The following is a 17,197-nucleotide window of genomic DNA, read 5'->3' on the forward strand; positions in this document are numbered from 1 at the left end:
TTAAACTCTATTGACGCATTCACACTACATATTCACAGCCAGGAGATCAGACTCCTAAAACGGAGATCACATTAAATGCTGCAGACGGAACACAGAGAGGCTGTAAAATTACCCATCCATGGCTGCGGAGCCGTTATTAACCCTATGGCAACAGGCCAATTTAGAGAAGTTATTTAAAGTTGTCATTCAGAGTGTTAGCACTCCATTGTGGTCCCATAGTTTCCACATCAATTACATTTGATTTGTATTTTTCCCTTCTGTAATGCCTAACATTTGGCTCTTAGTAGTGTGGTCTTTTGCAGTCAGTTAGAACTAAATAGAAAGTACACATTATAGTTTGACAGTACACGCCTAGAGTAGATGTAGGCTGTGTTCAATTTTACATTGTTCCTGGATACTCAGTTTCCCAAAAATTGACTTCAGTGGCCTCAGCTGCTACCCATGAGCTTGATTAGATGCTAAAATGAGGCACTTTCTGCTTGGGGACAGGGCAGGGTGAGCGAAAGAGGGACAGGTAAACGACTTTTAGAGACAAAAGGAAAATGAGTCTGAATTCAATCCTTCAGGTTTTCCTTTCTTTTACTGTTGTGGTAAAGCAGTATCTTACGAGTGAATTGAATCCCAGTAAGCCAATCAGCTGTGGATTCACTCCTATTTTTCAAGTGACTGTTGCAATATATCGCTACTGAAATGGTTAAAGGAGACCTACCTCATGACTGGAATAAAGTGGAAGCATGAAAATAATCAAATTATAACTTTGTCATTCTACCTAATTATATGAACTTTTGTGCATAATTGATTCTGTTCTTAGATGAGCTTAGTTTATGCTAAAAAAAAAAAACAACAACAACAAAAAAACTTCCATCCATTACATTGCATTTATTGTTCCAATGTGCTTTTTAAAAAATTATTCAATTTTTATTAATGAATAAAAACTAAGTTAAAGTGAACAGCAAATGGGAACCAAATGCCAAGATATAATAGGAGGCAAATACTACTAAATAATTGGCATCATCAATGATACCAATTCTTTAAAATGTTTTCATACTTTGCCATGTTTTCACAGCAACACTTATGAAAGAGTACAATACAATTTTATAAAGCCCAAAACCAAGAAAAAGTAAACAATATATTATTTAACATATATACATTGGACATAAGACTATTTTAAAAACCAAAGGAATGGTGCACATTTATTTATAGCTAAATGAAAATGTGAAGAGTGATTAGCACTGGGGGACAGGCAGGGGCCTGGGATAAAGGGAGACCACAGGAAGATGCTATCATAGGGCTTGGCAAATGAGGGCCCGGAGACCAAATCCCACTGCCACCCTCTGGGAGAAGATGGGCAGGTACACAGCCGTGCCCATTTATTTCCTCTTGTGAGTCGGTGTTTCACACTATAACAGAGTTGAGAAGATGCAAAAGAGATCATATGGCCTGTGAATCCTAAAGTGTTTATTACCTGGGTCTTTATAGAAAACTAGAGGCCTGGTGCCCGACATTTGTGCACTCAAGAGGGGGGACAGGGGCCTTAGCCCAGCCTGCGCCCATAATCAGTCCAGGAGCCACTGCGCTCACCAGCCATCAGCCAGGCTTGTGGCTGAGTGGCGCTCCCCCTGTAGGAGCTCACTGACCACCAGGGGGCAGCTCCTGTATTGAGCGTCTGCCCCCTGGTGGTCAGTGCGCATCATAGCAACCAGTCATTCCACTGTTCGGTCGATTTGCATATTACCCTTTTATTATATAGGATTCTTGCTGACCCTGATCTGGCCTGTAAAAATAAGGAGTCCTTCTATTGTTATTTATGTGTGGACGAATAGGATTTATCAGTCCCTTCTTTCTCTACAGCTTTACCTCATCCCTACTGAGAAATTCAACACAAAACTATATATAAGCAGCGGGAAGAGGGACAGCCCATACCCAAGAAGCTGAGTTTGTTTTATAGGTTCTCCACTTGGAAGAACGTGAGAGTTCAAAGTACTCTTTTTACGTGGAACCAGGCAAGGGTTGTCAGCTTTGGTTACAATCGAATAACACAGGGATGGGAAACCTTTTTTTGCCAAGGGCTATTTGGATATTTATAACATCATTCGAGGTCCATACAAAATTATCAACTTAAAAATTAGCCTTCTATATTTAGTCAAACATTTAATTAACTTACCCTAGTGCCTTGGCAGGACCAGACCAAATGATTCCACAGCCTTAAATGGCCACGGGCCAACATTCCCCACCCCTGGGAGTAGCTTCCCGGGCACTCATTGAGGCTGACTGTCTACAAACTGAAAGAGAACTTGATGGAAAGAGACTTGAAGGATCACAACTTGAAAGAATGATTTTACATCACCTTCTAGATTCCTATGGACTTCTTGGTTAGATACCAGGTAAAGCACAGTGATTCTTTTGGGGGCTTCACTGTCAACAAGCTTCCAGAAAGTGCAGATCATAACAGCACGGTTATATATACACCAGTGGGCTTACACGGGCCGAGTCTGACCCCTTCCCACCCCTTGTAAGGGACATTTGGCGATATTTGGAGACATTTTAGGTTGTCACTTCAAAGGTATCCAGTGAGCAGAGGTGAGGGATGCTATGCAAACTCCTAAAGTGCACAGGGCAGTGCAGCACAACAAAGCCCGAAGTGTCAACAGTGCCCAGCATGAGGGCCTGACGAAGGCTATGGGTTGGGTCTGTTGCCAATTAGAATCGATTCTGATGGTGAGGCCAATTCCAAGGTATCGCCCTTTACAAACTGCCTCTGGATTTCCACACACACTCCACACACCGGGTGAACCGGTTAATAATGCGGATTTTGTCATCAAAGAAAACACAATAATTTCAAGAGAAACATCAAAAGTGCTTTGTTCAAAGTAATGTCCATCACTAGCTACATATTTCCCCCATCTTTCAGGTAATTTGTGGATACCGTCCCAATAGAACTTTTCTTGTTTTGAGGCAAACCATTCAGAGACCCAATTTTCCACTTCTTCGTATGTTTTTTTTTGTTTGTTTGTTTGGGTGTTTTTGTTTGTTTTGTTTTGTTTTGTTTTTTTTTACAGTGTAAAATTTTTATATTTAGAATTAGGCAGCTGGACTCAGTTTAGATGATTCCAATTTTGTTGGCAACATCCAAAGCATCATAGACAGGAGCCAGTCGAACATATGGCTTCTTCTCGCCATCAGGCCTGATCAGGGTGTTGACCTTGGCCACATCAATGTCATAGAGCTTCTTCACAGCCTGTTTGATCTGGTGCTTGTTGGCCTTGACATCCACAATGAACACAAGTGTATTATTGTCTTCTATCTTCTTCATGGCTGACTCGGTAGTCAGGGGGAACTTGATGGCATAGTGGTCAAGCTTGTTTCTCCTGGGTGCGCTCTTCCGAGGATATTTAGGCTGCCTCCGGGGCCTTAGTGTCTTTGGCCGTCGGAAGGTGGGTGACGTGCGGATCTTCTTTTTTTGTGGCTGTGGACGCCTTTCAACACTGCTTTCTTTGCCTTCAAAGCCTTTGCTTTGGCTTCAGCTTTGGGAGGGGCAGGGGAGGTCTGGAGACATGGAGTGGCGGCCTGTGGATGTGTGTAGTCCCCACAGTTGATTATGTGGCTGTCGGCTCCCTCCCCAACCCCCTTCAACTGGAACCCAGCCCATGTGGCTAGGCCCACGCGCGCTGTACCGTGGCCGAAACGAAACGGGAAGAGCAGGCTGGGAGGCTGGGTAGGACCACGCCCTTAAGAGTCCTATTGTTTAAAGGTGATGGTTTGCCTGGAATGCTCTTAAGATTCTTTAAAGGCACATTTTTCTTTTTGAGGCTCCATATAAATCTTACAATTTATGTGAAGTAGTAAAATATTAATTTTAAGTAAAGTGTGAAAAGTTAAGAATGTGTATTGTAATTCCTAGAACAAGCACTTAAAAGTAATGCCAAAAAGTATGGACAAAATGCCAATAACTAAATTAAAAATGGAATGTTTAAAAATTAATCAAAAGATGGCAAGAAAGAAAGAACTGAGAAACCCAAAGGTGGCAAAGAGAAAGCAAAGAATACAGAACAAACAATATTGATAATTGCATTAAATATGTATGGCTGTACATGACAATTAACAAAATTAAATTGTCTAATTGGCTTTTCTTTTTTTAAAAATCCAACCACAGAGATGCACTTTAAAAGTAAAGGACAGACAGGCTGAGAGTAAATGGATAGAAACATAATGCCAAGCTGAAAAGACTGGAGTAATGTGAATATCAGACAAAGTACACTTCAAGGTGCGATAGTGAAAATGCAACATATGAAACATGGGGGATGCAACTGAAACCATGTGTACAGGGAAGTGGATCGTGACAAATGCCTCTATTAGAAAATGAATAAGGTTTGATCCGATGGTTTAAACTTCTACCCGAAGAAGCTAGAAAAAAGAAAAGTAAGCCAAGAGTAAATAGGAGGAAGGAATAATAATAGTAAGAGCAGAAATCAAAGAAACACAAACTAACAACTGAGAAAATTTAAATGACCAAAATGATTTCTTTGAAAAGATCAACAAACTGGCTGTACACACACACACACACACACACACACACACACACACACACACAATGAAAATGATTAATGTCAGCTTTGAAAGAAAGGTTGTCACTATAGATCTTACAGATATTAAAAGAACGATAAGAAATCTTTGAATAAGTGTATGCAACAATTTTGACTACTTGAAAATAATATCTATGGTGAGGAGCTGTTCAAAAAGAATAACATATATAAAGAGAATGTACATCACATGCTTATGTTACGTTGGTGCCAACAATAAGGCCTTATATATGTTGTATATCACACACCTTATAATTCCATGGGTAAGCATAATTTGTGCTACTTAATAGATGAGGAAACCAGAGCTTAGAAATAATAACTAACTTTTTGAGTTTACACAGACAATAAAAAAGGAAGTTGTTATTTGAATCCAGTGTCTAATAGGACCCAAAGCATAACCTTTGAAATGATATAACATATTGCTATAATGATAGATATATTTTACCTTAGTTAAGGGTTGTAAAACACTATATTTAAGCATCATCTTCTGTTTCTTTATCATCCTTCACATTCCCAATGTCAAAATTGGATATTTAAAAAATAATTAGTTGAATTTTTTCTTTAAATTTAAAGCAAAAAAATATGATACAAAATAATGAGACAATAATTTGTACTCTAAAATTTCTAAAAGAAATTACAAGTCCATTTTAAGTAGTATGAGCATGATATAAAATAACCATAATCACAATAACCCCTAAATTCTCTGGGTCAGGAAGCACGATTTACACAACTTAATATTTGCCATAGGAACAAAGTCAGTGCTTCCCAAATTATTTTAAAATTCTTATTAAATGCTATATCCATATACAAAAGTATCATGTAAATTAAATGAACTTAACAGAATAACTTTGAAATAAAATTATTAAACAAATCACATTGAAAATATAGTTAGTTAGCTGACAAAAAAAATTCTTTTTAGAAATAAATGATAAAGAATTATTCAAAGGTCTTAAGGTTTGCAAACAGCAAACACAACTTGGCAATACCCAGAGTGTTTTGAAAAAAAGAGAAAAACTGAGGATTCCTATAGTAAAAAGTGCATTCTTGAATGAATCAGTCCTGCGTCCTTAGCCTCTGAACTGGTCCCAGGTGGTCAAGCTCTCGGTGACTAGAGGTCTGCATACTGGATGTCAGGCGGTCTGGATAATAACTGTCAGGTTGTCACCTGGCCCTGGTTTCATACTAACCAGAGGCTAAGTGACAAAGGAGCCAGTTAAACAGAGTGAAAGACAAAAACGATGACTTGGGACAGGAAATAAGAGGAAGCCAGTAGGCTCCAAGAAGAAACTCCTCAGGAAGAATGCCACAGAAAACAACACAAAAATAACTGTAAGAATGGGGGGGAAGGGTGTCAATCGGGAGAAAAGGAGACATATGTAAAACTTTAGACAATAAAAAAATAATTGTAAGAAAAACCAGGGTTCACATACAAAGCAAATGACAATATGGCATGTTTTTCAGCAATTAATGAAGAGTTAGAAAAGATAATTCATTTGACCTAATTCTGGTGATAACCTGCTAATAGGGAAGTCTTTACAGTGGACCTTTAGAAAGGGAATGCTAATTCCCCATTGGTTCTGAAGCTAAAAATACTAAAATAATAATAGAACTTAATTAGGCTCAACCTATAAAAAATGCTGATATGTTTAAATACAGATAACACATGAAATATTTATATAGATATGGTTAGAACTAAAGCAGAAGATACAATGGAAGACCCAATCATGCTTAAGAACCAAATGCATATTATCAATATTAATAATGTGATGGTGTAATTATAGATGGCAAAATTTAAAAAGGATTGACAAAGTTGCTAATAACCATCTCTTACATAAGTAGAAACTCAAGAGTTGTTATCTGAATTCGATAGAATAATAAATTTAAGTTTATATACAATGCTTAAAGTTACTTTAAAAACTAATAAAATAATAATGATAACATCAATAATTGAGAAAGCAGAAAGGGATTGAATAATATGCATCAAATACTTATCTTTCATAATAGAGGCACTACAGTTGATATTTCCAAAGTTGATATTTCAAGAAATAGCTTCTTGTTTAGATGCACGAGATGAACCAATGATAGGTCTAACAACAACACTTGAAAAAAATAGGTTCTGAGGAGTGAGGGGAAGAATGGAACCTTACATCAGGGCCTATCTGTAGTGTGTGAATTTTTAGCATTTCTGTCCTGTTTTGATAAAAACAAAATAATTTAAAATAACATAAAACAAAGAGAAAGCCTTTCATAGATAACACATATAACCTTAACTAACAAATGAGTACTCTGAATATATTGCCATTGACATGAGCAAAGAATAGAGCAAATTTCTCAGAGAAGTAGACCACAGCTATAACTCATGGAAAATTATTCCATATGCAATTTCACTAGCAAGAATATAACAACTGATGCAATGAGAATAATTCTGCTTCTAAAAATTCTGCAGGCAATGCTCTTGTAGAAGCTAAAAGGAATGTCAAAAATCAAAATACTGCTGAGCAGATGTGCTAAGTCACTGCTGAAAAGAGCCAGGCCATCAAAAAGTCAAGTACTTCAATAAAATTCTTAAAAGCCCAAAAATGTTTAACTAGCTTCCAATAATGAGAAGTGAAAATGAATAATGAAAAAAGTTGGCCAGAAGAGTCTCCAGCAGAATTGCTGAGAGCGCTCACAATGCTTCCACTCGCTTAGCCATCACCTGCTAAGATAATAGAGCACATTTCTCCTTCAAAGATAAGATCTTAGGATTCTTAGGCCTTTATCTCCACTCTTTTATTCCATGCTACCCAAAAGCCTAGGCTATTTTAACATAGTTTTAGAAATCTCAAACCTCAAACTATGTCAGGAAGATGTAATTTAAAAGTTCACATTTTGCCGAAACTGGTTTGGCTCAGTGGATAGAGCGTCGGTCTGCGGACTGAAAGGTCCCAGGTTCGATTCCGGTCAAGGGCATGTACATTGGTTGCGGGCACATCCCCGGTGGGGGGTGTGCAGGAGGCAGCTGGTCGATGTATCTCTCTCATCGATGTTTCTAGCTCTCTATCCCTCTCCCTTTCTCTCTGTGAAAAATCAATAAAATATATTTAAAAAAAAAAAATAAAAAAAAAAATAAAAAAAATAAAAGTTCACATTTTACTCAATGAGCTTAAATCCTGAAAACATCGTCTTGTAGTCGCCTCAGCATCAGCCCTCCTCCAGGGATACTGTGTTTACCTGTGAGCATGCCTCTTGAATCACCAGGTGCTTGTCGGTACACACTCATTTCCACTTGCCTCCTGAAAGTACTCTCTTTCTGACCAACACTATGAAGAATAAATGCATTGTCTGACTGCACCCCATACCCATCCACAACTCAATTTCAGGAAGAATCTACTCTTCTCACACAGCCACCTAGGGGCTACTCAATATCCTATGGTAGTGTGGGCCAATAATCGTTTTGCTCTGAAATTAGTTTATTGATAATTACTATGTACTCAAGTAGGCTCTGTTATGTTAGGGACTGCAGGGTTACAGGACTAAGTACGTACTATTTATGCTATAGCTGGGGATGGAATGAGCAAACTCTATGGACATATTTTTTCATAGTCTTAGGGAGCCAGGAATTCTTAAAATTACTAGAGGGAGGTGCTCGTCAGTAGGAGCGTTATCATCAGTCGGAGTGTTATATTAAACTAGAGGCCTGGTGCACAAAATTTGTGCACAGGGGAGGGGGTTGTCCCTCAGCCCAGCCTGCACCCTCTCCAATCTGGGACCCCTTGAGGGATGTCCAACGGGATTGGGCCTAAACGGGCGGTTGGACATCCCTCTCACAATCCAGGACTGCTGGTTCCAAACCACTCACCTGCCTCTGCCTGATTGCCCCTAACCGCTTCTGCCTGCCAGCCTGATCACCCCCTAACAACTCCTCTGCCAGCCTGATTGATGCCTAACTTCTCCCCGGTCAGCCCAATTGCCCCTAACTGCCCTCCCCTGCTGGCCTGGTCACCCCTAACTGCCCTCCCCTGCCAGTCTGGTCACCCCCAACTGTCCTCCCCTGCAGGCCTGGTCTCTCCCAACTGCCTTCCTCTGCTGGCCCGGTTACCCCTAACTGCCCCACCTGCTGGCCTGATCACCCACAACTGCCCTCCCCTACAGGCCTGGTCCCCCCCAAACTGTCCTCCCCTGCAGGCCTGGTCTCCCCCAACTGCCCTCCCTTGCTGGCCTTGTCTGCCCTAACTGCCCTCCTCTGCTGGCCTGGTCACCCCCAACTGCCCTCCTCTGCTGGCCTGGTCACCCCTAACTGCCCACAACTGCCATCCCCTGCAGGCCATTTTGTGGTGGCCATCTTGTATCCACATGGGGGCAGCCATCTTTGACCACATGGGGGCAGCCATCTTGTGTCTTAGAGTGATGGTAAATTTGCATTTTACTCTTTTATTAGATAGGATGAGAAGAGCGGTAGTGCGTGGTGATCCAAACACAGTCTTGTTACTTCTAAACCACGGCGTGGAGAGCAAACTGGAGAGCTCCAAAAGAAGGCAGAACTTCAACAATGAATGACATGCACTGAGTACTTACGATGTGTCAGTATTTTGCCTGTATTATCTTATTTGAAACTCAAAGAACCCCACACACTAGAAGCTATTACCATCCCCATTTTGTAGATGAGGAGACTGAGACTTAGAAAGGACATCGCTCTTGCCCACATCTAGCAAGTATTAGGATAGGGATTTAAACCCAGGCTGGCTGATTCCAAGGTTGTCTGCTACACAGCACAAGACCAAGATTCACACATGAAAAGTAAGAGAGTTGAGAAGCTTTACAAGAGCTGAGCAAAAAGATACGTGCTAGGTATCTGTACAAAGGGGTAACTGCTGGTTCTGTAAAGGAAAATAAGAAAAAGGGGAGTTAATGATCTATTGAACCAGGACCAAGTGAAACTTTAAAATGCCTTAATCTCTTTTGGAAGTATCTCCTAAAACTCAACACTGATACAGGAAGCAATTAGGTGTAAATCAGAACTAACAAAATATGGGAAAGGCCAAATAAGAGTGAACATATTTTAAGAGTTTATTCACAAATTATTTAATGAGTCTGTTTTAACAAAGTAATTTAAATCTATTTCTACACATGAATAAAGTATTATAGAAGGAAAAGATTGTATATATATGTATGTATATATATATATATATATATATATATATATATATCAGTGGATCTAATCTTATTTTTAAAAAGACTGATTTCGAGATCTGCATGAAAAATGGAGATGACAGAGTCAAGAGGTTCAGTATTATATTGGTTTTAATGGGTCTTTAATATCTATTTCTGTGTTCACCCTGACATCAATTTTTCTCTTTTCTATGAGTGCTATGATTACAATTACATCTTTCCCATTTGCGGCCTTTGAACCAGCTATCCAATGAGACCCTCAGCTATCTGGTTCAGAGAAAGGAATCATCTGGCCTTCTGGGAAACAGACAGTAGCATCGAACTGATTGAAAAAGACTCAAGATGCTGCATCTGGTCTACACAGGGACAGAAATTTTCAGGATTGTTTGGAATTGAAATATCTTCCTGGAGAATTTTGTTTACTAGTGTTGTGATCACATTTAAATATTAGATTAAATAAATGGATATGCAGAAGCATAGAGAAGTAGGTAGATTGATAGATGGATAGATACATAGATAAATTTTTAAAGAAACTTATTAATATAAAATGTAAAGTATGATATAAAAAACTGAGGGTAGTCAAAAAGAATGACTTTCAGAATTCCATCCAAAATAATTCACTTTTGTTTTCAAATAGTTTATTTTTCAATTGCAGTTGATATACAATATTAGTTTAAGGTGTACAATCCAGTAGTTAGATACTTACATAACTTATGAAGTGATTGCCCCAAGAAATCTACTATCCATTCTGACACCACAGTTATTATATTATCATTGATTATATTCTGTATGCTGTACTTTATATCCCCATGACTATTCTGTATCTACCAACTTAAACTTCTTAATCCTCTTACATTTTTCTCCGATGCCAACCCCCAAAATGTTCTCTGTATCTATGAGTCTGTTTCTGTTCTGCTTGTTTGTTTTTTAGATTCCACATATAAGTGAAATCATCTGATATTGTCTTTCTCTGACTTATTTCACTTAGCATAACAACCTCTAGGTCTATCCATGTGTTGAAGATGGCAAGATTTCACTTTTTTATGGCTGAATCATATTCCATTGTATACATGCATCACTTCTTTATCCATTCATTTATTCTTGGAAACTTACATTGCTTCCATATCTTCGTTATAGTAAATAATGCTGCAACAAACATATTGAAATATATTTCTTTTCAATTTAGCGTTTTGAATTTCTTTGGGTAAATACCCAGAATTGAAGTTGTGGGGTCCTTCTTTGTCTCTTGTTATAGCTTTTGTTTCAAAGTCTATTTTGTCTGGTATAAGTATTAAACTTTTGCACTCGGATGTTGAGTGTGGCTCAACACGGTTAGCATCGGTAGCAGCTCGATGAAAAAAGCAAGCGAGTGCAAAGGGTTAATACCCCATCTTTTTATTTTGTTTTGTTTCCATTTTCATGAAATACCTTTTTTCATCCCTTCACTTTCAATTTGTGTGTCTTTTTATCTGAATTGAGTCTCTTGTAGACATATATAAGGGTCTTATTTTGTTATCCATTCAGTCACCATATGTCTTTTGATTGGAGCATTTAATCCATTTGCATTTAAAGTAGTTGTTAATAAATATGTATTTATTGCCATTTTATTACTCATATTTTTTATTTCTTCTTCTTCTTCTTAAAGAAGACCCTTTTAGCATTTCTTATAATACTGGTTTGGTGGTAATGAACTCCTTTAGCTTTTTCTTGTCTGGGAAGTTCTTTATCTGTTCTTCAATAGCTTTGCTAGGTAGAGTCATCTTCGTTGTAGGTTCTTGATTTTCATCACTTTGAATATTTCATGCCACTCCCTTCTGGTCTGCAAAGTTTCTGCTGAGAAGTCATCTGACAGTCTTATGGGAGTTCCCTTGCAGGTAACTAACTGCTTTTCTCTTGCTGCTTTTAAGACTTTCTGTTTGCCTTTAATCTAAAGTTCTATTGTTTTAAACCACCCAGTTTGTGATAACTTGTTACAGCAGTCCTTCAAACTCTTTAGATAATTGGAGAGCATACTGGAAGAGAACTGATTTTCTTCAGTAACTTGACTGTCATATCTTGGTCCTAACATTGTCCTCAGAGGTAAGAATCTTCCTGCCACCAGCTGGCCGCACCACCGACAGTTGAGCCATCGCAGCGGGATCTTGTTATGAGCCATGACTTGAGCAGCGCAGAGTCGCCCCACTCCACCAACACTGGATGCCCCTCCTCCGCCACCTTGCAGGCCACTCCACAAAGAGCTGCGTGGCCTCAGGTCTGGATTCCAGCTGCTCCCACCCGATAACCCAAAATAATTCACTTTTGATATTTCATCAGTAAATCCTCTGCCCAAGTTACATAAGCCAAATGTAATGTTCTATGTCTATAGGTCATTTCATGGTCAATCACCTACCTTCACATGTAAAAACAACTCTTTAACTCTCTTTTTTTCCGAGTTGGCTCAGCTTTTCTAAAATTTCTCTCTGATATGGCCATTCGACACAGCATGTTGCTACATGTAATAGAATATGACAAGCTTGCCCATTAAATTGTTCTCAAAATGCCCTTAAGTAAAGAGCTTATTATAATACTTAGAATGGCACAATCAATGGGAAATCTTGCTTTTAACTCTGGTGACTGCTGAGCAGTTTCCCTCCAGCCTTTGACCATGAACTTTCAGAGGCAATTCGTTCCTCTTGGAACCAAGTGCTCCCAGACTAATACAAGTTTTTAAGACAATGTTTTCTTCTTTAGAGAACATGTTTTTAAAACATATTGAAGAGGATTCTTCTGCTTGCTTTACTGTTTTCTGCCTGGCTCTGTGGGTTCCCATTAACTCTTCAGCTATAATGTTTATTCAGAACTTTAAAATTAACATAATGTGGGTTCTTTATTTATGAAGAGGTATTTCTAATTAGTACTCTTCCAAGCCTCACTTTTTCTTTATCTAGTCCCAGTGCAACTGTAGGATCCACTGTTAAACTACATTTCTCCAGCCACTACTTATGAGTCAATGTCTTCTAGCAATGGAACAAGTGTTTCTTTCCCTGCAGACATTACCTATCATTTACAACAGAATCACCCAGGGAGTTTTCTAAAATGCAGGCTTCTAAGCTATGGTCCAGATTTACTCTCTAGAATTAAAACAAGACAAGCTGAATTTTAACAAGCCTCACAAAAACTTTTAGGACATACTAAAACTTGAAGGTATTTGAATTATAAAGTCCATAATTATAATAAAGTCCATACTTCCTCATCTGAAATTCTGGAATCCTAGACTTATGCAACTTTATGAAGAAGTGCAGAAAAGCCCTGGCAGGTGTGGCTCAGTTGGTTGGAACATCATCCTGTACACTGGAAGGTCATGGGTTTGATTCCTGATCAGGGCACATACCCAGATAGTGGGTGTGATCCCCGGTTGGGGCACATATGGGAGGCAACCAATCAACGTTTCTCAGATTAATGTTTCTCTCTCACTCTCTGCTTCTCTCTAAAATCAATAAAAAAGAAGTGCAGAATAAATATTATATATATATATCTTATAATATTAAATATTATATATACATATTTTATATATAGCAAATAAGTCACCAAAATATCATATTTAGACTTTAAACTTACACTCATTAGCTATAATATATTTTGATTTTCAAATAAAGAAGCCATACTATATGAGATTTAAGGGAAATTGGATTCTTAATGTTAATGATACATGCATGGAAATATCAAATTCAGACTCAAAGTCAGATCAATGAAGTCAACAAATCTTGTGCCAGTCCTTCTACAAAATGCTAAGATAAAAATATGAATTAGACATATTCCTTACGGTAAAATAAACAGACTCACAAATAAATCTCCATGATACAATGGTTTAGTGCAAGAGTAAAGATATGCAAAGGTATGTGGGGAGCACCAAAGGGAACCACTATCTCTTGTTTTGTGTAAAAAGTAGGGTCAGTGTCAAGAAAGACTTCCTGGGAAGGACTTACGGGATGAAATTTTAAACAGAAAAATGAGTTAGATTGCTCAACGGTAGGAGTTAAGAGCATTCTAGGCAGAGACACCAGAATGAACAGAGATATAGAGATAAGAGATAGCACAACATGTGTGATAAATTATGAGTCATTCAGTGAGCTAAAAAGAAAACCAAATGTCACAAACTGGCTTAGATTTGAAACTTGAAAGACAGACAAATGATCATTAAATGCATAGTGAGACACATGAAATGTGTGGACTTTAAATAATTTTTATTCTGTGCTTCTCCTAGGACTCCAATTTGACAGGCTGCTTGATATTATTTCAAAGGTCACTGAGGCACTATACTTTTTAGTCTGTTTTTTCCTCTATGGGCTTCATTTTTCTATACTTTATATATCTACATATTAAAGTTCACCGACCCTCTCTGCTGCAATGTCTCATCAGATATTAAGCCCATCCACTGATTTTTTTCCCCAAACATTGTATTTTTCATCCCTAAAAGTTCTACTTAGTACATTTTATATCTTCCACTTACCTCCTCATTATGTTCATGTTTTCTTTTAAATCCTTGCATATATTATTTATAATACCCATAAGAAGTATTTCATATCATTTCCATCATTTTTGTGCCGTTTCTATTGTCTAATTTTTCTCCTCACTGTGGTCACAACTTCCTCCTTTAGTAATCTATAAATTTTTGATTGGGTGATGAATATTGTATGTACTTTACATTGTTGGAGACTAGATTTTGGTCTGCCAGGTAGTTAACTTACTTGATCCTTTTGAGTTTTTTTTTTTTAAGCTTTGAGGAGTGGGCATAAAACATTCCTCAATTGAGGTCCCACAAGAGAATTTAACCCTTGTGTCTAAAGTAACATTGCACATAATTAATTAACTTATCTCTAATGCAGTTACAATGGTTTCATGCCAGCCTTGAGAAAAAAAAAACAAGAAAATCATTATTCCAGTTATTTTCCAATGGTACAGATGGACAGACATCAGAAGCGAGGTGGGTGGGAGGCATGGGATGAAAGAAGGTTAAGAGAATAGCAAAAAAACATACATGCATAGCCCATGGACACAGAAAACAATGTGGTGAGGCCAGAGGGAGGGGACTGTAGGGCTGAGTAGAGAGGGACAAGGGGGAGGGAAATGGGGGACATCTGTAATAAAATATAACTTTTTTAGAAAATTAAGAAGAAATTATTAGCCTTTCACTCAGGTTGAAAGCCAAATACCAGCAGGCAGAGAAACTTGGGGAGAACAGATAACAAGTAGAGATTAGTCTTTTAAAGGATGAAAATGGAAGATTGATGCAATTGCAGCTAAAGGAAGATATAGGTCAGGAGCGTATACCTTTAGTATGTGGGAGCTGAGATCTTCAAAGCTGAAAAATTTTAAAATACAGGGTAGAATTAAAAAACAAACAGGTAAAGAGTCTTGACCTCCACAGGTATTACAGGAAGGAACATATGACTTAGCATCTAAGCCCAAAAAGACTTGTTCTCACAAGAGTTCCTGCCCAGCTTCCGAGCAGCGGTGGAACCAGCAGCAGAACCTGCACTGAGGACGGACCACCACAGGGCCCGGGGAGGGCCAGCAAGGGCCTTACTCTGAGAGATGGCTTCACCCACCGCCTTCAGCAGAGACAAAGAGCCCAGTGGGGGAAGTCACTGCAGGCCTTGTTCTCAGTGTGAGCTGTCACATAACATCCAGAGCACTTTCATGAGAATAGACCAAAATGAGGATGTTAATTACAATGATGATTATTAAAATAGATGCTCTGATATAGCCCCAGGCACTCCTAACAGTATTGCCCTGGCTGCTGGGAGTACTGCTAGCTGACAGCCCTCACAGCAGGTTAATCTCAGTTCAAGAGCTGCCTTCCCCAGGGTCATGATTTGTCCCAGCTACAGTCTGCACCCCATGACTGGTCAATGCAATGATGCAGAACTCGGGACGAGGCTGAGGAGCCATCCAATTTTGGTTCCCAAAATGGTCAGCTGAGGCCTCTGTCATTACTGAGAGCAATCCAATGTCCCTGTGTCCATGTGTCCACTGCCATTTCCATTCCTTCCTCTACAAACAGGCTGTCATATAAAATCGGTGACACCTGGTGAAATAGGAATTCCAGAGAGATATGCCCCAAACAGGGCATTTTATGTTAAAAATCATTCTGTAATTTAACTTCAACAGGGCATCCTGCATTTATTTGTAGTTGCTAAATCTGGCAACCCTAACCACAGGTGTTAATTCTGAGAGCGCTGCCTATACACTTCCTTTGCACTAATCCAGTGATGGGCAACCTTTTGAGCTTGGTGTGTCAAACTTCGCCAAAAAACTGAGCATAACTCGGGTAGTGTGTCACTTTGAGGAAAAAACATTATTTCGCAATATTTATAGTTTAAGTAACATAAATGTATAATTGTTATATATAATTGAATTTAATAAACCAAAAACTAAATATTTAACTTACCTGCTTAGTGACTTCTTTGTTCATCCATCAGTCGGTTTCTTTTGTTGGTCTTGATATTATTTAGCTTGTGTGGGGTGCCGTGAACTAAGATAAGTGAGGGGGAGGGGGAATTCTTTAACTAACCTGCCTATTAGTGACTTTTTTATTGCTGAATTTCATTGGCTAAATCTTCAATTGAAGGTTGGTATTTTGTACACTTCAGGCCCAAGCAAGTGCTACTAACTTCATCTGTCAATCTGTTTCTTCTGTTGGTTTTGATATTATTTAACACTGAGAATAAGGCCTCACAAAAGTATGTAGAGGGAAAAATTGTGAGTAAAGCCATTGCTATATTTTTCAGGGTGCTAAAAGTGTCTGGTAGTCGGTTCCAGGCACTCCAAATTTCCTGTTCGTAGTGGTACTCCTCTTGATTCTCCAAGCGACACCTTTCCAGATTCTCAAGCTTTGACCTCAAGTCCACAAACACCTGAGCCCAGATACTGTCTTGAAATTCTGCAAGTTGCATCTCCAAATCATCAATTTGCATCCATTGGAAACCATTTAATTCCAAACTACTGTAGACTACTATATCAGGATACTTAATTATTTTCATGGTCTGTTCTAGACTTCTAAATTGACTAAATCTATCACTAAACTGGTCAAGTAAAGAGTCTAAAACATGCTGGTACTTCATATGCAAGAGTTCCATTTCATTTTGTACAGCTGCACTGGCCTTCTCAAAATACTTTGTTACTCGAGGAAAATACTTATAAGTTTTAGTTTCTACATCTCGCTTGAAAATTTTAACTTTACTTTCAAAAGCTTTTATGTATCCAAACATAACGTCAATACTTTTGACAAAACCTTGTAACTTTAAGTTCAGTTCATTAATATGAACAGAGAGATCTGTAAAAAACATCAGGGTGTTGACCCACTTATCATCATAAAGCTGAGGAAAGTTTCCCAGATCCTTATCGTCAAGAAATACCTTAATTTCTTCAAAGCACTCCACAAAGCGCTCAAGAACTTTGCCTCGGCTCAGCCATCTTACATTATT

General features: G+C 38.5%; 1 pseudogene; it reads right to left on the reverse strand.

Moving 5' to 3' along the window:
* Nucleotides 1–3,048: 3,048 nt before the first annotated feature.
* LOC103299957 (60S ribosomal protein L23a-like) lies at nucleotides 3,049–11,860 on the reverse strand (annotated as a pseudogene).
* Between the last annotated feature and the right edge of the window lie 5,337 nt (nucleotides 11,861–17,197).

Source organism: Eptesicus fuscus, chromosome 19 (assembly GCF_027574615.1).
Source record: "Eptesicus fuscus isolate TK198812 chromosome 19, DD_ASM_mEF_20220401, whole genome shotgun sequence".
Taxonomy (NCBI): Eukaryota; Metazoa; Chordata; class Mammalia; order Chiroptera; family Vespertilionidae; genus Eptesicus; species Eptesicus fuscus.